Source organism: Herpailurus yagouaroundi, unplaced genomic scaffold, assembly GCF_014898765.1.
Source record: "Herpailurus yagouaroundi ecotype Mexico unplaced genomic scaffold, PumYag 211, whole genome shotgun sequence".
In the NCBI taxonomy this organism is placed as follows: Eukaryota; Metazoa; Chordata; class Mammalia; order Carnivora; family Felidae; genus Herpailurus; species Herpailurus yagouaroundi.
In genome coordinates this window covers 6,552,127-6,578,814 of record NW_024412442.1, presented here as the reverse complement: position 1 = coordinate 6,578,814, position 26,688 = coordinate 6,552,127, and the positions used below count along the sequence as shown (strand labels likewise).

Sequence of the window (26,688 nt, the reverse complement as noted above, 5' to 3'; positions counted from 1 at the left end):
GGAAAGCGGCCCTGGTTTTCAGAATCCTGGGCACCTGTGCTTCCTGTCATGGAGACGACGGACGGACGGCATGTCGTGCCCTTGAGGGGCCTGATCAGACGCAGAGGTCTTTGCCTTCTCTTCCCTGCTGCCGATACCGGGGCCCCAAAGGTTGGAAGAGTGGATTCCCCCCCCCCCCACCGGGGGCCCCAGAAACCACGCAGTCTAAAGCAGGCTGTACTGCAGGCAGCCGATGCTCCGTTTTTTGGCCGGGCACAGTGTGGACGCTGCTGCGTTTGCTGCCCTGAGCTACCAGGGCTGTTGGGTGTAATCAGTCTCTCCAGTGACACCCTTTCCAGACCAGCGAGGCGGCCCCTCTGCGCGGAGCCTGACTCCGCCGCCGGCAGTGACCCTACCCCACGTCTCTGGGTGGATTTGTCCCCCCGACGTCTCCTCGCAGCGCGGCGTAGGGGACCCGGCGGAGGAAAGGGTGTCCTTTTCCACATCAAACGCGGGAGGCAGGTATGTCGGAGAAGACGAACGCCTCCTTCCCACGCCGTGTCCGCGCAGGGTGCCTGGGGACGGGCTCCAGGTGTGACCTTGGGAGGCCCGGGCAGGGTTTTTCCACAAGCAGGCTCAGCTGGGGCGCGTCCTGCCCGGCGCGTGAGCCAGCACACAAGTAGTTAAGTTGGAGAGCCTTGGCTTCCCCGGGCTGGCGCATTCAGCCTCCAGGAGTCAGCAGGCGGCAGTGCTCATGAGAGCGGGGGGCCGGGGACACCCAAGTGCCCTGGCACTCGGCTCGCGACGGGGACCCGCCTGCCTCTCTGAACAGCCAGCTGCCGCCGCAGGTACGTAGCTGGGCTTGGATGGATGGTGCTTTGTTTTCTCCCCCGAGGACAGAGAGCCACGGTTGCTGGCGTTTGCACACAGGCTCCCTTGACACTGAGAAGAAACAGATGTTTATTAGCCTCCTGAATAATATGACTTATTAAAATAAGGGACGGGTGGGGGGGGGGGGAGAGAGGGGAGAGACGCTTCCTCTCCCCGTGCGTTTCCCTGGCAAAGGCGGCTTTTCTTAATTCTGTGCGCATTCCAGGGCTGTGTGCGCTCAGGTCATTTGAATGTCGCGATCACAGGGGGAATTCGAAAGATGGCCTTGCGCTGTCCTTTCCGTGAATCTTCAGATCCGCGTTCAGAGAGCTGGATTCGGTCCGAAGAGTTGCGTTGCCGAATCGGGGGAAGTCAAGCGGCGGGAGCTCACTTTCCCACCCCGTTTTCGACAGAGAGATTCGAATCCTTAGTCTGCAGAAGCAAACTTCTTCAGATTTACCGCGAAGCTGCAGGATCTCACACGTGGTGCTTTTCTGTCTCACAGCCCGAGGCCTCCTGGCTCAGATAGGCAGGGTGACCTGAGATAACTTTTCGAATCCCAGCTCCGTTGTTGTTGTTGTTGAATGGTCAACTTAGCTACCATGCGGTGTCGTCTTGGCTTCGGGAGTAGATGCCCGTGGTTCATCGCTTGCATACGACCCCCGGTGTTCATCGCGACAGGCGCCGTCCTCCATGCCTGTCCCCCGTTTCCCCCACCCCCAGCAACCCTCCGTGTGTTGTCCGTATTTAAGAGTCTCTTCTGGTGAGGTCTCCCTCTGCGTATCTAATTTTTCTTTCCCTTCCCCTCGTCTCGTAACGAGTCTGCTCAACTTGGTCATCCTGGCCTTCCCATCCCTTTGGATGACTCTTCTTTTTTTAAAAAAAAAATTTTTTTTCAACGTTTATTTATTTTGGGGACAGAGAGAGACAGAGCATGAACGGGGGAGGGGCAGAGAGAGAGGGAGACACAGAATCGGAAACAGGCTCCAGGCTCTGAGCCATCAGCCCAGAGCCCGACGCCGGGCTCGAACTCCCGGACCGCGAGATCGTGACCTGGATGAAGTCGGACGCTTAACCAACTGCGCCACCCAGGCGCCCCTGGATGACTCTTCTTTATACGAGCCGTTGAAGAATGTCTGAAATTCTGAGGGGATTGGAACTGTCCTCAAAAACTCGGACTTGGTGGAATTTCCAAGGATATAGGGACATAAGCAAAGCCTGTTTGGATCTCATTCCGTCTCTAATCTTTTTATTCTTTTTAAGCTAGATGACCAGTTTATTATAAAAGGGTATAATTCAGGAACAGCCAGACAGAAAAGATACATAGGGCCAGGCAGGTATGAGGAAGGGGCCCAGAGCTTCCCCGCCCTCTCCAGGGACACCATTGCAGCGAATCTCCACGTGTCTCCCAACCTAGACCCTAGAAGCCCGTCCTTTTTGGGTTTCTACGGAAGCCACATTGCAGAGGCGTGGTTGATTCAGTCCTCAGCCCATCTCTGTTTTGTCACGGCCACATCAGCCACCAATAACTGACATCTGTGGCATTGATGATCAGGGTGATGTCCTGCAAAAGGATGTGAATTCGAGTCCCACGTGCGTAACTTACTGGCTCTTCGAAATACCTGGAGCCTTGCTTGCTTCGTTTGTAAAATTGGGATCCTGTGTGTAAATGTGGTGCTGGTCACAGAGAGAAAAATAGGATGGGCTCTGACACCAAAGCTTCCAGTGGAGAGAGAGAGACACTCATGAAACCGTAGGTACCAGAATGGAGGAGTGTGTAAAGTGTGAGAGGAAGAAATGGGTTAAGCCATGAGCTCCAGCTGGGGGATCACTGGATTCTCGGTAGGAGGCTGAGGAGAGGCGTGGCCCCCAACCCCGTCCCCTTTGCCAAAAGGAAACCGTTTGTGATGTGAGGTGACACCTAGAAGGCTTGTCTCATTGGCTAAAGGACAGACATCGGTAGCTGGTTTTACACGTTCTTCCAAATGGGCGCCTTTCAAAGCCTTCTGCAGGGAGAATGTCGCCAGCCTCCTCCTTCTTTCTCTTCCTCTCACAGAAAGGAGTGCCCTTTCTTTCTACTCCCGCTCCAAGGTCAACGGTAGATGAGAGAAATGGAGAGCTCATCAGATCTCTAGCGCAAATGCATCATTGAGAGGGAACCAGGCTAATCCGGACCGTCATCTCTCAGGGCAGGTTCCAGAAGTTCTAGCAGAACCAGGGTGGAATGGGTGTGTTTGAAAAAAAAAAAAATGTTCATAAAACCTTTGAAGTAATGAGTTATCCAGTCTTAGGATCAAGGCTCTTAAACAGGAGGTGAAGAGCCACTTCCTATCACCGGACTTGAATGTCAAGGGTCACCCTAAAGGGAAAGAACTCTGATACCCAGACCTCCTGCAGCGGGGGACACTTGGGCTGTGACTCTAAGTGGTCCCCCTCCCCAATTTTCCCATCTAGCACGTGGGAATCTGTCCCAGATTTCTCCAGAACACTGGAAACCAGAAACTGTTGTGTCCATGGTCATGAGGCTTCTCCTCACACCTCACTGAGGACCGCTTCAGTGACCTTACGATGCTCGAGAAGGAGGAAGAAGGTGGTCAGGGGTTAAGTCATCCATCACTAGATTCTGGCAGGCGGTGAGGCCACAAGAGGGCAGTGCAGAGAATAGCGCTGATGACCGTGAAGGAGAATTTGAATGTCTGCTGATGAGCTTCTCAGGATCCTGCCCAGAAATGAGGTCCCTGAGGCCCTCCTCAATGCTCCCCATTGCCTCCCTAGCTCCAGGGACAACATTGTTATCTTAGACTCTGCTTACGAAATGTCTCATTCAGGGCTTAGAAGGTGGTTTGTGTCGTGACAACGGTGGGGTAAGGGAAGTTCACATTGGTGCGTTGGCGCCAGCTGTATATACTTCCAGTGTTTTCCTCGGGGGGGCCTGAAATCAACCATGGCGGGAGTGTTCACATACACACCAGTACAACACGCCGGGGCTGTCTATGCCTGGAGAGCCAGTTGTTAAACGGGTAGCAACCCACCGCTCCCAGGACATGTCACAGAAAATTCTGTGACAAAGAGATGAGATGCTGCCTTAAGACATCAAGAGGGAAAAAATTGCCTTTGGGAGAAACTACCTTGTATCGTTAAAGAACACATGATAGACCCACGATCAGGTTTACTTAGTGGCAAAACTCTACAAGTTCGAAGACGAGGAGCATTCTGGCCAGGTCACCTTTCCAGGGAATGCTATCACTTTTTCTAGATGTTCAGACCCCTGAATTATGTTGATGGAGACACATAACCCCATCTTTATGTTACTATGTTCATAAGGGGAAGAATTTATAAGTGAACCTTTGCAGCTGAAGTTTAAGAGTACTCTAATCCTTTTCCAGCTCATTTACTATTTGGGTTAATACGAGTAGGAACAAGAAATTTTCCAAACTCTAAGGTGGAAGATTGTTTGTTGAAGTGCGTCTCCCTAACCTCACAGCCATGGAGACTGAGTATGACCAGCACCCCACATAGATGAACTCTGTGGCCAAGATGACTTTAGATCTTCTCAGAGAGTGGGGGCACTTTGGAGAGCTCCCTCTCTGGGAGCATTCATTCATTGATAGGTCCTTGAAGTTCCTCATCTGATGATGCAAAACCAAAGGAAACTTTCCATCTAGAAAATGAGAACTCCCTGTGGATGAAACTGACATATAAGAGGAATTATTCATGAGCACTTAATAAGCGTCTGTGCTAAACAAATAAAGGGCACTGTGAAGCAGATTTACTCATCCATTCTGCCTGACACGTACTTCTTAGTGAACCCTCACAACCACAGGAAGAGGTAGTTGTGAGTATTCTCTCCAATTCAAAGATGAGGAAATTGATGTATCAAGTTAAGTGGCTTCTTCCAGTGAGGGCATTGCTGGGATTTGACCTCAAGAAATCTCCGTCTAGAGGGGCGCCTGGGCGGCTCAGTCAGTTAAGCGTCCAACTTCAGCTCAGGTCATGATCTCACGGTTCGTGGGTTCAAGCCCCACGTCGGGTTCTGTGCGGACAGCTCGGAGCAGGGAGCCTGCTTCAGATCCTGTCTCCCTCTCCCTCTGCCCCTCCCCCACTCATTTCCTCTCTCTCTTTTTCTCTCTCTCTCAAAAATAAATACTAAAAAAAAAATCTTGATCTAGAACCCTTCCTCTTTTTTTTTTTTTATTTTTTTAACATTTATTTATTTTTGAGATAGATAGAGACAGAGCATGAATGGGGGAGGGTCAGAGAGAAGGAGACACAGAATCTGAAACAGGCTCCAGGCTCTGAGCTGTCAGCACAGAGCCCGACGCGGGGCTCGAACTCATGGACCGTGAAATCATGACCTCAGCTGAAGTCGGCCGCTTAACCGACTGAGCCACCCAGGCGCCCCTAGAACCCTTCCTCTTAAGCCACCATTGTTTACCATCTCCCTGCAAGGTATGTGACTAGAAATTTAGCTCCTCTCCTCGGAACATGGGCCTCCACTTTTGTTGCATGAAAACGATCTCGATTCAGACGTCGTAGAACAATGGCTGTCAAAATTGGATCAAGTTTTCCGCGTTGCGTTGAGCTGGCGCTTCCTGCAGTCACAAAGCAGTGGTTGAAGAATGGAGTGGGGAAGTTCGGGCTTCGACATGCACAGCCACGGCCAGGACACAGGAGTGCTTCTTTCCAGCTGTTTCTCCCGCGAAAGAAAGACAAAACCCTTCCACCACCAATGTTTCACCTGTCTCCGTCTTCCGGGTTCCAGCAGGAATCTCGAACAAGGTCGTGATAGTCCAAGAAGAAACAAGAAGCGTGTTTCTCTCCCACACGCGCTCTTTCGACGTTGCTGGAAGCTTGGAAGAAATGCTATGTTCGTGACGTTTTGGTTCGGTGTTCGAGTTATGAGCGTCGGCCTTAGCCCTCGTCCTGATGGCTTTTGGGCCTTGTGTTTATACCCAGAACTCACACCGAGCCCACTTCCTTCTCCACCGCACAATCAGTTGATTTCCCCAAGTTTCTTCTTTCGGCACATGGCGCCATGATTCTCTCCCGCCCTTCAAAAATTGGACTGACGCTTGGTCTTCCCTCTTCTCCTTTTCCCATGTTGACCTGGTGGCAACTCCTAGTGGGATAATCAACGCTTCTCTGATATCTTCCTCCTTTCTGTTCCCACTGTCACCCCCACAGACCACCCAAGCTCTGCTTCCCCTCCCCCCCAAATGGGGTCTCAACTCTTCAATGGCTGCCTGTCTCAGCTCCAACTTCTACAGCATTAGAGCACTAAGCAGGGACACATTTGGAGGGCCTCAAGAAGTCCTGCGGTCAGTTAGTGATGTTGGCCGTGCCAGGGGATGGGAAATAAGCATTGTCTGTTAGCCCCACCTTCTCCTTTATGTTTGCAAAAATGCAGGCCTCTTCACATGTTTGTCTCACTCAAACACATTCGGGGACCCTTTCCTGTGTTCACTCAGGTAAGATTCCCCAACCTGGCATTTTAGAACATTTGAGAACATCCAGTAACTTATCCCTCAGCTGTAGATTTTGTTGCCCCCTGACAAAGCCTACATCAGTGGGTCTCAGGCTCAGGGTCACAATGGACCAGCGGGCGACAGGGGGTGGGGTTACATCCAGAGTGCCGGCCACCTTCCGTAACACTGTATCCTGTCCTCACTCTGACATATTGGGGTACGGATGTGGGAGTGTCACATATGAAGAGCATCTTTCAGAAGGTTAAGGGAGAACACGATTGAGGACTGCTGCCTCAGTTTACCCAAACCACGCTGTCTGCTGTTGTATGTATTTGGGACTTTCCTTCCCCTGCACTGACGCTCCAGCATCCACACCTCTCCCTGGCCAAATCTGGTTTCTTCTTCAAAGTTTGGCTTCAATTCCATCTTGTTCATGAGCCCGCCTTGATTTTTCAAACCAGAGAGGATCTCTCCTTTCTGCAAGCCCCCAGAGCATCTTATGTAAGATGCTTACGTTCAACCTTGCATTATGTTTACTTGGCATCTGTCTTGTATTCCCTGCAAGATCCAAGAGAATGACTTAAAACATCTTTGTATTTCACTGGGCCACATACCTGGTAGGACCTCCACGAACGGGCCTCTTTTCGCCACCCTCGTCCTGTCTTTCCTCGGTGTCCCCCCTTTGCCTTCTCTGCTCTCGAAACAGCAGACGACCTGGAGTTTCCCCAGAAGGCAACTTTGCACGTGCCTTCTTATCAGGTGAAGTCGATGGCCCGGATGACCACAGTTCTCCACCCCTCCCTGAACCCACACCTTCTGCAGCATGAGACGTGGAGACCATTTCTCCTCCCCCTGAATCTGGGCCGGCCCCGCGACGTGCTTTGGGCAGTACAAGGCAGCAGAAGTTACAAGGCGCCAGTTCCGAGCCTGGCCCTCAAAGACTTGCGGGTTTCCACTCGTTTTCTTGGACAGTTGCCTAGCTGCCACACAAACAAACCTGGGCCAGCTTGCAGGAGAATGAGAGACCGCATGGAACAGAGATGAGCCATCTGGCACAGGCCATCCTTAAACTGGCAGGTCCAGGGGAGGGACAGAGAGAGACACACACACGGAATCCGAAGCAGGCTCCAGGCCCTGAGCTGTCGGCACAGAGCGTGACGCAAGGCTCGAACCCACGAACCGCGAGATCATGACCTGAGCCAATTAGAAGCTTAACCGACTGAGCCCCCAGGCGCCTCTCAAAGAATATATTTAAACGAGGGAAGCAATGGATTAAATCAGAGGCTGTAACAAGCCTGCATATGTTCAATTTGTCTCGCATAGTGTAAGTAGTGAGGTATTTTTTTTTTTAAATGGTTTGCCTACGGGCGCCTGGGTGGCTCAGTCGGTTAAGCGTCCCACTGGCTCAGGTCATGCTCTCCCGGTTTGTGGGTTTGAGCCCTGCGTCGGGCTCTGTGCCGGCAGCTTGAAACCTGGAGCCTGCTTCGGATTCTGCGTCTCCCTCCTTCTCTGCCCCTCCCTCTCTCTCTCTCTCTCTCTTGAAAATAAACATTAAACAATTTTTTTTGTAATGGTTTGCCTACATTTGAAAATCAAGAAATTTAAGGTAAGCCCCATATTACTAACTTTCCGCCAAAAAAAAAAAAAACAAATCCATCAACCTTGGGCCTTCGTTTCCTCATGGCACCAGTGAGTGGGGACTCCCCTTTAGATGAGCACACGCTTCTGGCTGTGACAATCCTCAGTGATCCCTGCCTGTCGGCTTCTCGATACACATTGTCATTTGTCATCATGTCTGCACTTGTGCTGCGTCCGTGGCTTTCACTCCGTGGTTTACCTGCTGTGAAACCCTGAGCACTTAGGAGAGCTGCTGATAACTGGGTCCCCTCGCCTCCTTCTGCCTGTAGCATGGGTGTGATGGAGACAGATTCTCTCTCCCCAGGCAAGATTTTAAGTGTCGCTCATATCTCATCTTTCTCCTCTACTAATTGAATTTTTTTCTCCCTCCAAAGGGTTTTCAGGGATAATTTGGCTTACAACCTGCCGAAACTAGAGCAAGGCATTTTCTTTCATCTCACAATTCAGTTTCATTATGGCAGGAACTGCAGAGAAAGAGTCACCCAGCAGGGACGGCAGGCCGGTCAGGAGGACCGTGCCAGTTTTCTGATGTTTTTCCCCTTCATAACGTTGTTTTTTAAATGTGTGTTTATTTTTGAAAGAGAGGGAGACAGAGCGTGAGTGGGGGAAGGGCAGAGAGAGAGAGGGAGACAGAGAATCCGAAGCAGGCTCCAGGCTCTGAGCTGTCAGCACAGAGCCCCACGCGGGGCTCGAACTCGTGAACTCAAGATCATGGCCTGAGCCGAAGCCAGACGCTTAACCGACGGAGCCACCCAAGGCGCCCCTATGTTTTTCCCCTTTAACGGTGCTCACAAGGGTCTATGTACAACCTGCTATCTGTGGTCTGTCTCTTTCAGGATGGACTGCAGAACTTTATCTATTTATTTTTGGTCGGATGATTACTCATTCTACTTCTAAGGCTTATAACTCGTTGATGTTCAGGAAGGCACTGGTACAGGTAGACCAGCTGTTTACTCTGGCGTCTGCTCCAATTGGTCGTTGCCTAGGCTGAATCCGTAGTTAAATCTTTTGAACATATCAACTCTGGACTTAACACACTGGAACGCAAAACACGCTCCTCTTCAACGATGCCTTTACCTTTGGACTCATTTGTGACACAACAGGCTCAGCAACTTGGTCACAGCTCTGTGCCACTTGGCTGTATCAGTTCTTTTATGTAAACACCAACTTAATCATCCAATTCAGAAGAAACTTTGTCTCTTGTGGTGCATCCAAAGTTCAGCTTGTGAGGGCATGAAAGGCAGCTCAGCCTGTTCTCCCATTAGTGAAATGAAAAAGCAGGTAGAACTCGCCTAAGTAAGTTGGTGCCTCAATATTTCTAAACGCCCCATGGTATCGGGCAACTGACTTAAGAGTTGGACCAAGATGGCCTCTGAAGTGACACATTCTGCTTCGTCGAGCTGAGAAAAGCAACGGAAACTCTATTTTTAGTAGTGGTTGTTCTTCAGTAAGGATAGGCAAGAATAGACTAGCAGAGTTGACACCTCCTTTCCAGCCTACTTGGAAAATCGTTCACCCGACGTGATGTTTTCGTATCCCGTATCCATCCGTTGAAGACAATACCTTTTGATCGCAGAGGTAATACACGACCATTGCGACAAATTTTAATACGGTTAAGCAAGATGCAGAAAATAAAAAGTTCCCTCACATCCCGGGAGTATTTCGAAATGGATTACTCTAGTTCTCTTTGTCTCTGTCTCTCTTTGTATTTTCGAAAGCTTTAAGACTTGGGAGTGCTTTCTTTTAAACCCCAAACTTAGGGGGAAAAAATAAACATCTTGAAGGGAATGTTTTCAAATCTGGTTTGCATTTCCCTGCTGTCCTAGAGATTTTAAACGAAAAGGACTCAGGCTGTCCCTCTGGCCACTGATCATTGTCATGGGCTGAACCCCCTCTCTTTTGAACATCTTCCAATTGCTTGTCACTCTTATCACCTGTGTGCCTGCTTCTGGAAACCTGGAGTATTCCAATTTTCTGTGATTGGAAGAAAAAGAATGTTTGGTTAGAACTATATGTAAATTAAAAGTCAACAGGCTCTGCACAAGCCGAAGAGGCTCTCCTATGGTTTATTTTTTAAAAAGTTTTAATTTTTTTAAGTTTTTATTTATTATTTTGAGAGACAGAGAGAGGGAGAGAGAATCCTAAACAGGCTCTGCACTGTCAGCTCGGAGCCCAACACAGGGCTCAAACTCACAAACCACAAGATCATGACCTGAGCTGGAGTTGGACGCTTAACCGACTGAGCCACCCAGGCTCCCCTCTCCTATGGTTTAAAATGAGGACTTTATTTCATAAGTTTCTGTGATCTGGAGACCTTTTATATTTATTTCCCATTTGTAACTATGTCTTAGAGTTGACACTGCCTGAAATGTGACCTCTGAATTAAAGAGATTTTAGTATATTTTGAAATGCAACATTGAACAGCTCTTCATCTACCTGTCATTTGGATGTCTTCTGTGGAAAAAATGTCCACTAGCTCTGCCCATTTAAAAAATTTTTTAGGGGCAACTGGGTGGCTCAGTTGGTTAAGTGTCCGACTCTTGATTTCGGCTCAGGTCATGATCTCGCGGTCCGTGAGTTTGAGCCCTGCGTTGGACTCTGTGCTGATAGCTCAGAGCCTGGAGCCTGCTTTGGATTCTGTGTCTCCCTCTCTCTCCACCCCTCCCCCACTTGCACTCTGTCTCTCTCTCTCTCTCAAGAATGAATACACGTTAAAAAAAATTTTTTTAAGTTTATTTATTCTTGAGAGAGAGAGAAAGAGAGCACAAGCAGGGGAGGGGCAGAAAAAGAAGGAGAGAGAGAATCCCAAGCAGGCTCCACACCGTCGGCACAGAGCCTGATGTGGGGCTTGATCTCATGAACTGTGAGATCGTGACCTGAGCTGAAACCAAGAGTCAGACGCTCAATGAACAGAGTCACTCAGGTGCCCCCCTTCTGCCCATTTTTAAGTTGGTTGTCTGGTTTTTTTTTTTTGTTATTGAGTTATATGAGTTCTTTACATATTTTGGACATTAATCCCTTCTCTCACATATGGTGTACAAATATTCTCTCCCATTCCGTAGGTTGCCTTTTCATTTTGTTAGTGGTTTCCTTTGTTGTACGGAGGCTTTAGTCTGATGTCATCCCACTTGTGATTTCTGCTTTTGGTGCCTGGGCTTTTTGTGTCCTGTCCAAAACATCATTGCCAGGGTCCTTTCTTCTAGGAGTTTTATGGTTTCAGGTCTTATGTTTAAGTCTTTTCTCTTTTTTAATTAAGACATATGTTTTTAATGTTTATTTTTGAGAGAGAGAGCGAGAACGAACAGAGGAGGGGTAGAGAGAGAGGGAGACGCAGAATCCGAAGCAGGCTCCAGGCTCTGAGCTGTCAGCGCAGAGCCTGACAAGCTGTGAGATCATGACCTGAGCCGAAGTCAGATGCGTAACCAACTGAGCCACCCAGGCACCCCTTATGTTTAAGTCTTTAAGCCATTTTGAGTTAATTGTTGTGAATGGTGTAAGATATGGGTCACATTTAATTTAGCTGTATGTGGTTATCTAGGAATAAAACCTTTTTATTTGTGGCATTTATTGGAAATGTTAATGAAAGAAATGTTAAAGAAGATTTATAATTGAGCTCAGGAGTCTTCTTCATTAACTGGTGTTAATTAGGAGGCTATGTTAATCAGGATGGGTGGGGGGGCTTGCTGTGGTAAAATCGTTGCTTAACACATAAGCATGTATCTCTTGCTTATGCAAAGCGCACTCCTGGTCTGATTAGTCTCTGAAGGAGATTTCTTCCAAGTGGTGACTCAGGGATCGGGTAGCCTATCATCTGGGACAGGCACTTATCAGGGTCACCAGAGCAGAGGAAGAGAGATCATGGAGAACCCACACCCCCTCTAATGCCTCCGCATCAAATACTTCAACCTGCAAGTGACACATATCATCGCCACTCACGGCCCAAGGATCAGTGACTGCCAGGGGGCCAGAGAGCATAACCTCCCTGTATGCCCACAAAGGAGCAAAGGACCAGATATGGACCAGTGTTTCCAGACTCCATGGCCATGACCTTAGGCAAGTACCGTAACTCACTCCTCTATTATGACGGGTTTGGACCAGATGACTCGGTGACCGTCATCCTGCCACCCTGAGTCTAAATATCTGATTTCGTCTTAGCTTTGTGATTTTTACTGCTTTGTACGCACGATTTCACTGTTCCTCTAAGAATATCAGGCAACTTCCAGCAAGGGACAGATGGTTGGTTTCTTATTGGCAGTATAACCTTTGGCTATTTGTTTCACTTTTCAGTAACTCTTCTTTTCCTTTTTAATTCAAATATAGAATGGGGATAGGAAGAGCGCGTCTTCAAAAAATTACCAAGTAGTCAATGAGGCAACTCATGTAATGTTTTAGAACAGTGTCTGGATCATTCTAAGAGTTCAGTAGGTTCATTTTGTGTGATTTTATTTTTAGTTTTATTATTATTTTTTTAATGTTTATTTTTTTTTATTTTTTTTATTTTTTTTAAATTTTTTTTTGAACGGTTTTATTTAGTGTATGAACAGAGAGAGAGAGAGCCTGAACAGGGAAGGGGCAGAGAGAGAGGGAGACACAGAATCTGAAGCAGGCTTCAGGCTCCTAGCTGTCAGCATATAGCCCGATGCAGGGCTCAGACCCACCAACTGTGAGATCACGACCTGAGCCGAAGTCACATGCTTAACCGACTGAGCCACCCAGGTGCCCCCAGTTTTATTTTTTAAAGATGACTGTCCTTTTTGCCCTGGCTTGATAAGTGTCTACATAGTAACAACTCAGATAGATGTTGTTGTCCTTCATGCCCTGGCATGATTAGTCAGCCCAGCCCATGCCAGTCTCTTTCGTGTACCCACACGTAAAATGGGGTCACAGACTCTACTTGTAGGTGTTCTGGGTCTTTCCCCAAGACCCTCACCTCCCGTGCACTGTGCCTCATCTGCCTTAGCACATTCATCTATCGATGGACACTTGGGCTGCTTCCATAATTCGGCAGTTCTAGATAATGCAGCAATAAACAGAAGGGTACATATATTCCTTTGAATTAATGTTTTTGTATTTTGGGGGTAAATATCCAGGACTGCAATTCCTGAATCATAGGGTAGTTCTGTTTTTAACTTTTGAGGAACCTCCATACTGTTTCCCACAATGACTGCCCCAGTTTGCATTCCCCCCTGTAGTGCAAGAGGGTTCCTTCCTCTCCACATCCTCACCAACGCTTGTTGTCTCTTGTGTTTTTGCTTTTATCCATTATGACAGGTGTGAGGTGCTAGCTTATCTCTAATCATAGTTTTGATTTGCATTTCCCTGATGATCAGTGATATTAAGCATCTTTTCGTGTGTCTGTTGGCCACCCAGATGTCTTGTTTGGAGAAATGTCTGTTCATGTTTTCTTCCCATTTTTAATTGGATTATTGGTTTTTTTGGGTGTTGAGTTGCACAAGTTGTTTATATATTTCAGATACTAACCCTTTATCAGATATGTCGTGGGGTAATATCTTCTCCCATTCCTTAAGTTGCCTTTTAGTTTTGTTGATTGTTTCCTTTGCTGTGTGGAAGTTTTTTATTTTGATGTAGTCCCAATAGTTTATTTTTGCTTTTATTTCCCTTGCCTTGGGAGACATATCTAGAAAAATGTTGCTACAGCTGATGTCAGAGAAATTACTGCCTGTGCTCTCTTCTAGGATTTTTGTGATTTCAGGTCTCACATTTAGGTCTTTAATCCATTTTGAGTTTGTTTTTTTGTGTATGGTAAAAGAAAGTGGTCCAGTTTCATTCTTTTGCATGTTGCTGTCCAGTTTTCCTAACACCATTTATTTAAGAGAATGTCTTCTTCCCATTGTATATTTGTTCCTCCTTTGTTGAATATTGACCATATAATTGTGTATTTATTTCTGCGTTTCCTATTCTGTTCTATTGATCTATGTGTCTATTTGTCCCAGTACCACACTGTTTTGATTACTACTTTGTAGTAGTAATTTTGTAACTTTGTAATATAACTTGAAGTATAGTAGTAGCTTTACAATATAACTTGAAGTCTAGAATTATGATTCCTCCAGTTTTGTTTTTGTTTTTGTTTTTCAAGATTGCTTTGGCTATTTGGGTGTCTTTTGTGGTTCCATACATATTTTAAGATTGTTTGTTCTAGTTCTGTGAGACATGCTGTTGGCATTTTGATAGGGATTGAGTTAAATCTGTAGATTCCTTTGGGTAGTATAGACATTTTAACAATATTTGTTCCTCCAATCTATGAGCATGGAATATCTTTCCATTGTAAATGGGATTTTATAATTTCCATTGTAAATGGGGTTGTTTTCTTAATTTTTCTTTCTGCTACTTCATTATTAGTATATAGGAATGCAACAGATTTCTGAACATTGATTTTATACCCCATGACTTTAGTGAATTCATTTATCAGTTCTAGTAGTTTTTTAGTGGAATCTTTAGGGTTTCCTATATACAGAATCATGTCGTCTGCAAACAGTGAAAGTTTTACTTCTACCTTACCAATTCAGATGCCTTTTCTTTCTTTTTCTTGTCTGATTGCTATGGCTAGGAATACCAGTACTATATTGAATAAAGGTGGTGAGAGTGGACATCCTTGTCTCGTTCCTGACCTTGGGAGAGAAAGCATTCAGTTTTTCCCCATTGAAGATGATGTTTGCTGTGGGTTTTTCATGGATGGCCTTTATTGTCTTGAGGTATGTTTCCTCTAGACCTACTTTGTTGAGGGTTTTTATCCCGAATGGATTCTGTACTTTGTCAAATGCTTTTTTTGCATCTATTGAAATGGTCATATTTCTCTCATTGATGTGATATATCACGTTGACTGGTTTGTGAATATTGAACCACTTTTGCGTTCTGGGACTAAATCCCACTTGATCGTGGTGTATGATTTTTTTTTTTAACGTATTATTGGATTCAGTTATTACTAGTATCTTGTTGAGGATTTTTGTATCTGTGTTCATCAGAGATATTGGCCTATAGTTCTCTTTTGTTGTGATGTATTTATCTGGTTTTGGTATCAGGGTAATGCTGGCCTCATAGAATGAGTTTGGAAGTTTTCTTTCCTTTTCTGTTTTTTGGAATAGTTTGAGAAGAATTGGTATTAAGTCTTCTTTAAATGTTTGGTTAGAATTTGCATGTGAAGCCATCTGATCCTAGACTTTTGTTTGTTGGGAGTTTTTTGATTACTGATTCAATTCCATTGCTGGTAATTAGTCTGTTTGAATTTTCTATTTCTTCCTGCTTCTGTTTTGGTAGATTATATGTTTCTAGAAACTTATCCATTTCTTCCAGTTATCCAATTTGTTGGCATATAATTTTTCATAATATTCTCTTATAATCCTTTGTGTTTCTGTGGTGTCAGCTGTTATTTCTCCTCTTTCATTTGTGATTTTGTTTATTTGGGTTCTCTTTCTCTCTTCTTTTTTTTTTTTTGATGAGTTTGGCTAGAAGTTTATTAATTTTATAGATTTTTTCAAAGAACCAATTCTTGGTTTCATTGATTGTTCTATTGACATTTTAGTTCCTGTATCATTTATTTTTACTCTTATCTTTATTATTTCCTTCCTTTTGTGGGTTTGGGGTTTCCTTTGTTCTTTTTTTTTTTTTTTTCTAGCTCTTCTAGGTATAATGTTAGGTTGTTTATTTGAGATTTTTCTTGCTTCTTGAGATTGGCCTGTATTGCTGTCAATTTCCCTATTAGAACCATTTTTGCTACATCTCAAAGATTTTGGACTGTTGTGTTTGCAATAGCATTGTTTCCATGTAATTTTGTATTTCTTCTTTGATTTTTCGGTTGACCCATTCATTGTTTAGTGCCATGTTATTTACCCTCTGTGTATTTGTGGTCCTTCCAGATTTCTTCTTGTGATTGATTTCCAGATTCATAGCATTGTGGTCAGAAAAAATTCATGGTATTATTTCGATCTTTTTTAATTTGTCGAGACTTGTTTTGTGGCCTAATATGTGATCTATTCTGGAGAATTTTCTGTGTGAACTTGAAAGGAATGTGTATTCTGCTGTCTTAAGATGGAATGTTTTGAGTATATCTGTTAAATCCCTCTGTTCCAGTGAGTCTGTCCTTCAAAGTCACTATTTCCTTGTGGATTTTCTTTTTGGATAATATGTTCATTGATATAAGTGGGGTGTTAACTTCCCCTACTATTATTGTATTATTATTCATCATTTCCTTTATGTTTGTTATTAACTGTTCATGTATTTGGGTGCTCCCAGTTTGGGTATATAAATACCTATAATTGTTATATCTTCTTGTTGGATTGTCCAATTAAAATTGTCCTTCTTTGTCTCTTGTTACAGTCTTTGTTTTAAAGCCTATTTTGTCCAATGTAAATGTTGCCACTCCAGCTTTCTTTTGATATCCATTCACATGATAAATATTCTCCAACCCCTCACTTTCAATCTGCAGATGTCTTTAGGTCTGAAATGAATCTCTTGTAGGCAGCATATAGGTGAGTCTTGGGTTTTTTTTTTAATCCATTCTGTCACTCTGCTTTTTTTAATATTAAAAATTTTTTTTAAATGTTTTTATTTATTTTTGAGTGAGACAGGGTGTGAATAGGGGAGGGGCAGAGATGGACGGAGACACAGAATCTGAAGCGGGCTCCAGGCTTCAAGCCGTCAGCACAGACCCCAATGCCAGACTCGAACTCACGAATCAGGAGACCATGACCCGAGCCGAAGTTGGCGGTTAACCAGGCACCCCTATCCTATGTCTTTTGATTGGAGATTTTAGTCCATTTATATTCAAAGTAATTATCGATAGACATGTATTTATTACCATTTTGTTACTTGTTTTGTGGTTGTTTCTATAGTTTTTCTCTGATCCTTCTCACTTTCTTTCAGGGTTTGTTGGCTTTCTTTAGTAATGTATTTTGGTTTCTTTCTCTATTCTTTGCATATTGTTAGTACTTTTTGACTTGTGATTACCATTAGGTTTATATATAACATTTGCACAGAGCAGTCTATGTTAAGTCGATGGTCATTTAAGTTTGAACCCATTCTTTACTCCTGTCCTCTTCATGATTTAGGTATATGGTGTTGTATTTCGCTTCCTTTTATTTTATGTATTCCTTGTCTAAATTTTACAGAAATACTTATTTTTACTCTTCTCTTTTTTTACTTTTCATACCTTCACTTACATTCTTTCCTTTCCATTTAATGAGTCCTCTGTAATATTTCTTAAAGGGATGGTTTAGTGGTCGTGAACCTTAGTTTTTGTTTGTCTGAGAAACATTTGTTTTTTAGGAACTCTTTATCTATTCTATTCTGAATGATTGCCTTGCTGGATAGAGTATTCTCGGCTGCCCATTTTTCCTTTACAGCACTTTGAATATATCCTGCCACTCCCTTCTGGCCTGCAAAGCACTAAGAAATCTGCTGATAAAATTGTGAGAGTTCTCTTGTATGTAACTGTCTTCTTTTCTCTCGCTGCTTTTAAAGTCTTTTCTTTATCATTTTTGCCATCTTAATTACCCTGTGTCTTAGGTTGATTTTTTTTTTTGGGGGGGGGGGGATCTCTGTGTTTCCTGGATCTAGATATTGATTTCCTTCTCCAGATTAGGGAAGTTTTCAGCCATTATTTCTTCCAATTAGTTTTCTTCCCTCCTTTCTCTGTCTTCTTCTTCTGGGATCCCTAGAATATGGACAATGTGGTGTTTTTTTCCACAGGTACACCGTGTGGACAGGAGATGCTAAGCATCTGAGATTTATGTAGAGGGAATGAATTACATCAAAAGATGTTGTCACTTTGTCCCTGAAATGACGATAAATGTAACAGCAGCCTGCTTTCCCCCGATCCGGCTTCATTGTCATGTATGGCAAACAGGTCAAATTTGTCCCTGCCAAATGCAATAAATTCACACCCTGGTTTTGGAAAAAGATAAATCATCAGAGAATAATTTCCAGATACTCCGCAAAGGTCGTATAGCCCCACATTGTTTTTCTAAGTGTAGTAAAATAGGGACAATTTCAATTCCTATCTTATCTAAATTTCAAATCCTCTGGATGTTTTGAAAATAGCAAAGGACTCCCCTTCTTCCCAAGGCTGCGTGTGTCAAACTAATGGGGAGATCTTTCAAACCACCTGTGAAGAATATGCCGAGAAAATAACTGTGCTTAAGGCTTAAACACGCAGAACCTACCATTCTTGGACATTACATTCAGCCTAATTAACATAAGAACTTGTTCACATCAGGCTCCTGAGTTAACAAAGGACTTACCAGAATGTATGTCTATGTGAACCTTTCAGCTAGGTAGGTTTCTGTCAGCCTCCATTTTTCTAATAAGGAAAACAAAAGGGAGGGACTAAGGTCACTGTGCAAAAAGCCTCTATCTTCAGATTCCAAATTCCAGTCCTTCCCATATACTGGGTCTTTTGCCTTTATCTTTTGCCCTTTGTATTGAAGACACCACTGCAGTAAATTTGGGGAGACGAATCCTTCAGCCCCAAGGAGGGAGAGGTTATCTACCTTTTCCTGTGAGAAAAGCAGGACTGTCGATATTGCTGGAAACAAGGGCATGGTGAACCCCTTGGGGACGAGAGCCATGGTGCACCCTGTACCATACCGTCTTCCCCTTGTGCTCGGCCACTGTGTTCAGAGCCGGGACCTCCCTCATGGAAGGAACCTGGGCTTCCCATTGTAGTGAAGTGTATCTATTAGTCTCCTTCTCAAACTCAACATATGACAGGTGCAGAGGGGGTTTACTAAGAAGCAGCCTCTCCAGGGACGCCTGGTGGCTCAGTCAGTTAAGCGTGTGACTACGGCTCAGGTCATGATCTCACGGTTCATGAGTTTGAGCCCCACGTCGGGCTCTGTGCTGACAGCTCAGAGCCTGGAGCCTGCTTCTGATCCTGTGTCCCCCCCTCTCTCTCTGTCCTTCCCCCACTTTCACTCTGTCTCTCTCTCAAAAATAAAGATTAAACAAATAATTAAACAAAACAAAAAAGAAGCAGTCTCTCTGGCTTGGAACAGAAGGAGCCTCCCTTCTGTTACTTAAGGTTTAAGGTCAAGATTCAACTGAGGCATATGGAAAGGTAAATCTATAAATAGTCAACTGATAATGGGACTGCTTTGGGGTTCAAAGGTATTTTTCAATTTCCTTTGCAAAACCTGTAAAGTGGTAAGATAGCACCATGGCAGCCCTGTGTACTTAAAACTAATTTTTTTTCTGATCTAATGAAGAATTCATTATGTCAGACTACTCATCACTTTGAACTTAAAAAATGTTCCCAGAGGCAGCTTGGCATACACAGTGTTCAATGATTGGAATGCATATATTCTCCAAAGGGAGGTATGGTGCTCACTTTTGTGAGATTTAGCTTGGACACGTTCTTAGCTGGAGGTAACAGAATCTACTCCAGAGGAAAGGCATTTATTAGGGGTTAGAGATAACTTGCCGAATCTTGGCAAAGGCTCAAGGCAGAGAATTGGGGTTGAGCTTCCTGCAAAAACTCTCCAACTTAAATATAGACCTGAGCTGCTAAGGGATGGGCTGCTTTGGTCATGGTCATGGAATAAGGAAGTGGCTGAAGCCACCACACTGCCAGCTCAAAGTCAGGCTGCCATGATCCAAACCAGGAAAGCAGGTGTCCAATACAGAGCCCCTCTCCTCAAGTGGCTCAGTGCTGAATCAGAGTCTCGCATGAGTGCATCTGAAAGGCAGAAATGAACCTGCATCTGGAACCCAGGGCAAATGAGTGTCTGGTGTTGGCATGCCAGCTGGGTCGAGTGAAGCCCTCTGCAATGCCTGCCACAGTGCTTCACCCCATTTCTCTTCTCTCCACTGGCGTATTAAAGAGCAAAGCTTATTTCCCATCCATCTAGCCTCCTACCTGTCCTTATCTATGACTCATCCATCCATCCGTCCATCCATCCGTCCATCCGTCCAACCATCCAACCATCCATCCATCCATCCATCCATCTGATTTTTGCACTTCCATTATTATTATTATTATTATCATTATTATTATTATTATTATATTTTTAAAAATCTGTTTCAGGATGCATGGGTGGCCCAGTTGGTTACGCGTCTGACTCTTGACTTCAGCTCAGGTTGTGATCTCATGTTTCATGGGTTAGAGCCCCGTGTTGGGCTCTGCACTGACAGTGTGGAGTCTGCTTGGGATTCTCTCTCTCCCTCTCTCTGCCTCTCCCCCCACTCACTCTCTTTCTCTCTCAAAAATAAATAAACTCTAAAAATCTGTTTCAGAATGGGTCTAAAAGATAAGGACTGTTTACAAAGGTATGACTACAATACCATTATCACAGTAACATTTTTAATAATAATCCCCTAATATCATCAAATATCTAGTCAGTGTTCAAATCTTCCCAATTGTCTCATCGTTTTCAAAGCCAGTTTGTTTGAAGTGGGTTCTAAATGATGAGGCTTTGGGTCTTACAGTGTAAGTTGGTGGGCATGTCTCTTCAGCCTCTTTTCATCCACAATTTCTTCTCCTTTGCTCCCCTCCCCTCCCCTGCCTTGGCCACTCTCCTCCCCTGCCCTTCTGCTTCCCCACCTCTCTCTCTTTCTCTCCACTTCCAATTTCTTTGTTCAAGAAGCTGGGTCATTTGCCCTACAATCTTTTGCCATCTGGATCGTGCTTACTGTATCCCCACATTGTCCTCTGATAGTTGTTTGTCTTTCATATTTTCTACAAACAGACCCTCAGATCTAGAGGTGGATCCAGTTTAGGGTTACTTTTTGGTAAGAGTATTTGAGAAGTGAGGGTGCATGCATCGCTCAGAGGCTTGCGGTAGTCATTTGTCTCTCTCTTTGGTGACTTAAATCAGCATCCAGTTGGCGATTGTTGCCTGGTTCCATCCTTTCACTAGGGGTCTGCAAAGCATTTAGATTCTTAGTGTGTCATTCCTTCCTCGTTCATTGGCTCAGATTCTTCAAGTGTGAGAAACTCTCTCATCAACGATTTGGCTTTCCCAAGATACCTCTATATAGGAAGAGCAGAGTACATTCTTGATTTCTAGACCTCCCTCCCTTTTTCCTTCCCAGTTTTCAGAAAAACAAATTGGAATTCATTATTTTATTTTGTTAAAAAAATTTTTTTAACGTTTATTTATTTTTGAGAGACAGAGCACGAGCAGGGGAGGGGCAGAGAGCGAGGGAGGCAGAGAATCCGAAGCAGGCTCCAGGTTCTGAGCTGTCAGCACAGAGCCCGACGTGGGGCTTGAACTCACGAATCAGGAGATCATGACCTGAGCCGAAGTTGGATGCTTAACTGACTGAGCCACCCAGGTGACCCTGGAATTTGTTATTTTAAATGCAGCATGTTTTAAAGGTAGTCAATGATGGGGCGCCTGGGTGGCGCACTCGGTTAAGCGTCCGACTTCAGCCAGGTCACGATCTCGCGGTCCGTGAGTTCGAGCCCCGCATCGGGCTCTGGGCTGATGGCTCAGAGCCTGGAGCCTGTTTCCGATTCTGTGTCTCCCTCTCTCTCTGCCCCTCCCCCGTTCATGCTCTGTCTCTCTCTGTCCCAAAAATAAATAAAACGTTGAAAAAAAATTAAAAAAAAAAAATAAAAAATAAAGGTAGTCAATGAGGTTTGGGTGTTTTTTTTTTTTTTTTAAGCATCATTATGACATCATGGATCTAGGCAAATTTGATTTGCTTCAATCTTCTGCAATTATCTTTTTAAAAAATTGATGTCCAGATTGATAGATTTGAGAGTGAAACTCTAGTTCTTTTTGACACAATTCTGATCGTCTTGCTCATCATCTTGACTTCCTTGACTTCCTTGATTCCTTGACTTCCTTGATGGTCTTGTTGTGACATCTGTTTAACTATCTCCGTGAGGGAAGGGGCACATATATGACCTGAGCCAGTCCAGTCAGATGCTGTCTCTGAAGAACCGAGCCCTGAATAGACCTAGGAATGAAAACATGTTGCAGGTTTCATTTGTGTGTTTCTTGCCCCAGACCTAGAACCAGCCATTTCTTCAAGGATTGCTTTTTTGTTTTTGTTTTCATCTTGTTTTATTTGTTTGTTTTGTTTTGTCTTAAGCAAGAAACGGTATTTAGAGACCACAATCTGGATGCTCTATGAAATAACATATGTTTTCAAAAAGTAATTTATTCTTCAATTATCCCAAGAATCAAAGGATGGAAAAGGATGAGATGATTAGCATGGGGCATATCCTTGCAAAGAGGGTTTATTTAAAGGCCATCCAGACAGAAATAAAAAGGAAGTACACATTACAATATTTGCAGTGATTTTTATCTTCCCCTCACCCCCCAGGGGGTCTGGCTGTTTTTTTTGGGTGCTTCAAGTCCCCTCGGCCCAACATGGCTCCTACCCTGGCCCTGCCATGGTGCTTGGCATCTTCTCGATTATTCTCACCCCTCCATGTTTAGAGATGGGTCTTCAAATGTCATCTGGGAGAAATGATACATGATGTAACACCCTGGTTACAATGATCTTACTGGACTAGACTGTGGGTCACCTCCTAAATCTCGGTGTGAATGAGCATAGCAGGGCTCCTTTCCTTGGGGAAGGAGGTGTTGGGAGAGGACCGGCCGGGATGGTGGGTGCAGCCTGAAGGCCCTCCCACTGCAAGTGAGAAGGGAATCTGATGGCAGGTCACTAGGAGGTGTCCGTTGTTTTTACCTGCCTTGATTTCATTTTGGAGATCTATCCTTCCCTCTTTGGGGATGGTCTTGTTGTGACATCTGTTTAACTATCTCTGTGAGGGAAGGGACACGTATATGACCTGAGCCAGGCCAGTCAGATGCTGTCTCTCAGGAACTGAGCCCTGAACAGAGCAACGTACAGACCTAGACAGCCGGAGTGCGTCCATCTCGATGGCGAGGCTCTGGTTTTGTTTTTTTTGCTGGTTGGTTTTTTTGCCGTAACCATCTTTATTATCTAGATTGATTTTGACTGTAGCTCCTACAGTATTGGGATAAATACCGCATTTAAACATCAGGGAAAGAAGAAGAGAGACAGGCGAAGATGAAGCAGAAATGTGGTTCTGTGGGGAGCCACCCCCAATGCCCCAGACCTCAGGACGGGGGCTGTGCTCAGTCCATTGCTTGTCTATTTGTTTTTCATTTCTTTTCTTTTTTCTTTGATTTTAAATCCCAGTTAGTTAACATATAGTATAGTAATGATTTCAGGAACAGAATGTAGTGATTCATCACTTACATACAACACCCAGGGCTCATCTCAACAGGTGCCCTCCTCAATGCCCATCACCCATCTAGCCCATCCCCCACCCAACACCCCTCCAGCAACCCTCAGTTTGTTCTCTGTATTTCAGAATCTCTTATGACTTGTCCCCTCTCTGTTTTTATCTTATTTTTCCTTCCCTTTCCCTATGTTCATCTGTTTTGTTTCTTAAATTCCACATATGAGTGAAATCATATGATACTTGTCTTTCTCTGACTGACCAATTTCGCTTAGCATAATACCTTCCAGTTCCATCCACGTAGTTGCAAATGGCAAGATGTCATTCTTTTTGATGGCCGAGTAATACTCTATTGTATATATATACCACATTTTCTTTATCCATTCATCCACCGTTGGACATTTGGGCCCTTTCCATACTTTGGCTATTGTGGATAGTGCTGCCATAAACATGGGGGCGCATGTGTCCCTTCGAAACAGCATACCTGTATCCCATGGATAAATGCCTAGTAGTGCAATTGCTGGGTCGTAGGGTAGTTCTATTTTTAGTTTTTTGAGGACCCTCCACACTGTTCTCCAGAGTGGCTGCACCAGTCGGCATTCCCGTGATGGCGACGCTCTGTAAAGATTGTTCAGGACGTCCTGCCACCTGAATCTGCCCTGATCTCTGGCTTTCCAGAGCCTATGTCTTCACCTGATTTTCTGCCTTCGAGTGGATTTATTTCTCTCCCCTTCCTCCGCTGCTTAAGTTAGCTGGATTTGCCCTCTGCTGCTTGGCACCAAGAATTCTAACATAAATGCATGAAAGGAACCCTCATTTACTACCATAATCTAACCCGTGCCCCACTATAGCAGAGAGCTAGCTGAGTGACATTATGAAATGCCCTGTTGGAAGGCCCTTAGATCTCAAATATTTCCTTTGGAATGTCGGGGGCTGGTCTCTCTTGACCCTGCAAGGAATTCAGTGGCCTATGTGTTCTTCCAACTGCTTCCTGGACAGCTGGGATCTAGCAGGGAAAAAAGGAAATAGGGGTTTCCCTATTCCTTCCTCTCTTTGTCTCTCGTGGGCCATTGTTTACCTTCATGCTGCTCTATAGTATACCTGCTTCAAGAGGAGGGTTTTCCCCAATATAAAAATGTGCATGGCCCTTAGAGACAACACCGAGAATCGAAAAGATGAAAACAAAACTCACAGTCTTATCACCAGATAATTACTTCTTAACATTTTGCTGTGATTTCTTACAGTCTTCGCTACCACAAATAGATAAATAATGTTTGAAAAACAGGATTATAGCGGTGCCTGGGCAGCTCAGTCGGTTGGAGCATCCGACTTCGGGTCAAGTCACGATCTCACAGCTAGTGAGTTCGAGCCCGCGTCAGGCTCTAGGCTGACAGCTCAGAGCCTGGAGCCTGCTTTGGATTCCGTGTCTCTCTCTCTCTCTCTGCCCCTCCCCTGCTCATGCTCTGTCTCTCTCTCTTTCTCAAAAATAAACAATAAACCATAAAAACAGTTTATAAAAAAATTAATAATTAAAATGAACAAAACAGGATTATAATGTCTTATAAATTTAAAATAATACAGTAACTTTTTCCAAGTCATTAAATTATTTTCTTCTATATCATTGGTAATGGTTGCACATTATTCACATGGGCATTGTATGTCCATTATTTACATTCTTAGTTCATCTAAAGCCTCATTCTTTTCTTTTTACGTTTATTTATTTATTTTGAGAGAGACAGAGCAGCAGGGGAAAGGCAGAGAGAGAGAGAGAGAGAGAGAGACAGAGAGAGAGAGAGAATCCCAAGCAGGTTTCACACTCTCAGTGCGGAGCCCAATGCGGGACTCGAACTCATGAATTGTGAGATCATGACCTGAGCCGGAATCAGGAGTTGGACACTTAACTGACTGATCCACCCAGGCACCTCTAAAACCTCATTCTTTTTGTATACAAGAATCTAAAAGTTAAAATCACCTTTCTCTTCTGAGATCAGTGTAAACGCTGCCCAATGGGACCCATGGCCCACACTAATGTCCAGCATGCATCATCATTCCCTTCTTGTCTCTGGGTGAGTTACCAGTGTTAAGTAAAGCAAGTGCTCTTTTTGGTGAGCCAGGCTGTAGACCTCGCACAGAACTTGTACTGGAGAGGTGTGTAAGGGCTGAAATCAGTGACCTTCAGTCCTCCGGATCCTTTGCAACTTCTATCTCAGTATCAGGTTGTCCCAGGGGAGGCCGATAAGGCTCTTGTTATCAATACCCTTTAATCTCATCCTGCACCAAGCCCACAAAGGTATGCTAATGAAACCCTAACTCTCCTGGGCATGACTGGGAACCTCTTTCTTCAGTATGTTTCAGAACGTGCTGAGAACTCTGGGCTGAGCAACGTGCAAGGGGAAAGGAACGAGATTCTGGACTATTTGCTTTGCTGGGATGTGGAATTTCTTTTGACGGGTTGAATCAGGTAAGAAAGTTCTGTTTTCTTGGAGGGAGAGAGAGGGATCTTGAATCATCCTCTTGTCTTAGAGATCTTGATGAAATCCTAAAAGCTCCACTCCATTTCCTTAGCTTTGGGAAACCCATTTTGCCAAGTCATTACCTTTCCCTTCCACAGTCTTGTAAAACAGAGACCTCAACATGGTAAAGATGTGCCGAGGGGCTCACTGTTGTCATAAAGCCTCATCACCGAGCTTGCAGAATTGCACTGGATCAAGTGAGAACCAGTGGGAACTGCCAAATCTTTTAAGTTACAACCACTGGCTCAGCTCTCCGTGGTCCATTTGCATTCTGAAGGCAGACGAGGCATTTGCTTTCTTTCACATTTGCCTTCAGATTTGGGGTCATCAAGGAAAAATAAATAGTGCTCACTGGTTAAAAAAGAACATTAAAAGTTGGCATTAATTCTGGCAGCAGGGTGGTGAGACCCAGGGAGGTACATCATTGAAATCCGAGTAGGCGGTGCAAACTTTAGTGTTAAATCAAGTGCCATTGTGGACTTGTGTAAAAGGCTGGTGGTGGTGATCACTTCAGCCCAATAAAACAAGCAAAAAAGAAAAAAGTATTCTTTTGAACCATGTCTACTTGTTGCACAGGCTCCTAGCACATGGCCACGTTTACATCTGCAGCGTGCGTGTAGACACTCGCGTTGGGAGATTCCCCTGTCGGTCAGCCATGTTTAGTTGCCCTGTCAGTCCTGCAATCCCAGCCGGCAGGAAGCCTGATGAAACCAAAGCTTTGAGAAAGAACTGGGTATACTGGGCTTGAGGTTGGCCACTGAAACACCACCTAAGGACCAGTAAACTTATTTGGATCATCAGAGTTTCAGAGGCATATTTTAGAGGTGTCTCCTGACTCCTGGGGACTGGCCAGTGAATGTTGGCACCAAGATCAGAACTCATTTGTGTTGCCCTACATTTGAAATTGTCCCTAACGGTGGTGGTGAAGGTGATGACAGTGGTGATAAGTGGTTGAGGGAAGCCTGCTAATAACCAAGAGGTTTGGGAAGATGTTCAAGTCTCTTTGTCCACTTCCAATTCAGCCCTACTTCTGAAGTATTTGATGTTA

The 26,688-nt window shown here is 44.6% G+C and overlaps 1 protein-coding gene across 6 annotated transcripts in view; it reads left to right on the top strand.

The window, feature by feature from the left end:
- The window catches only part of ASAH2 (N-acylsphingosine amidohydrolase 2), a 103,739-nt gene that overhangs the window by 16,866 nt on the left and 60,185 nt on the right, over window positions 1-26,688 (top strand). For 2 of the 6 annotated variants that reach the window (XM_040454224.1, XM_040454225.1), the window contains exon 2: window positions 25,473-25,588. The gene's annotated coding sequence lies outside the window, so the exon portion shown is untranslated. Of the gene's footprint in view, window positions 1-281; window positions 502-631; window positions 828-25,472; window positions 25,589-26,688 lie in introns of those variants that run through there. The other 4 variants (XM_040454226.1, XM_040454228.1, XM_040454227.1 and 1 more) reach the window with 4 other exon arrangements.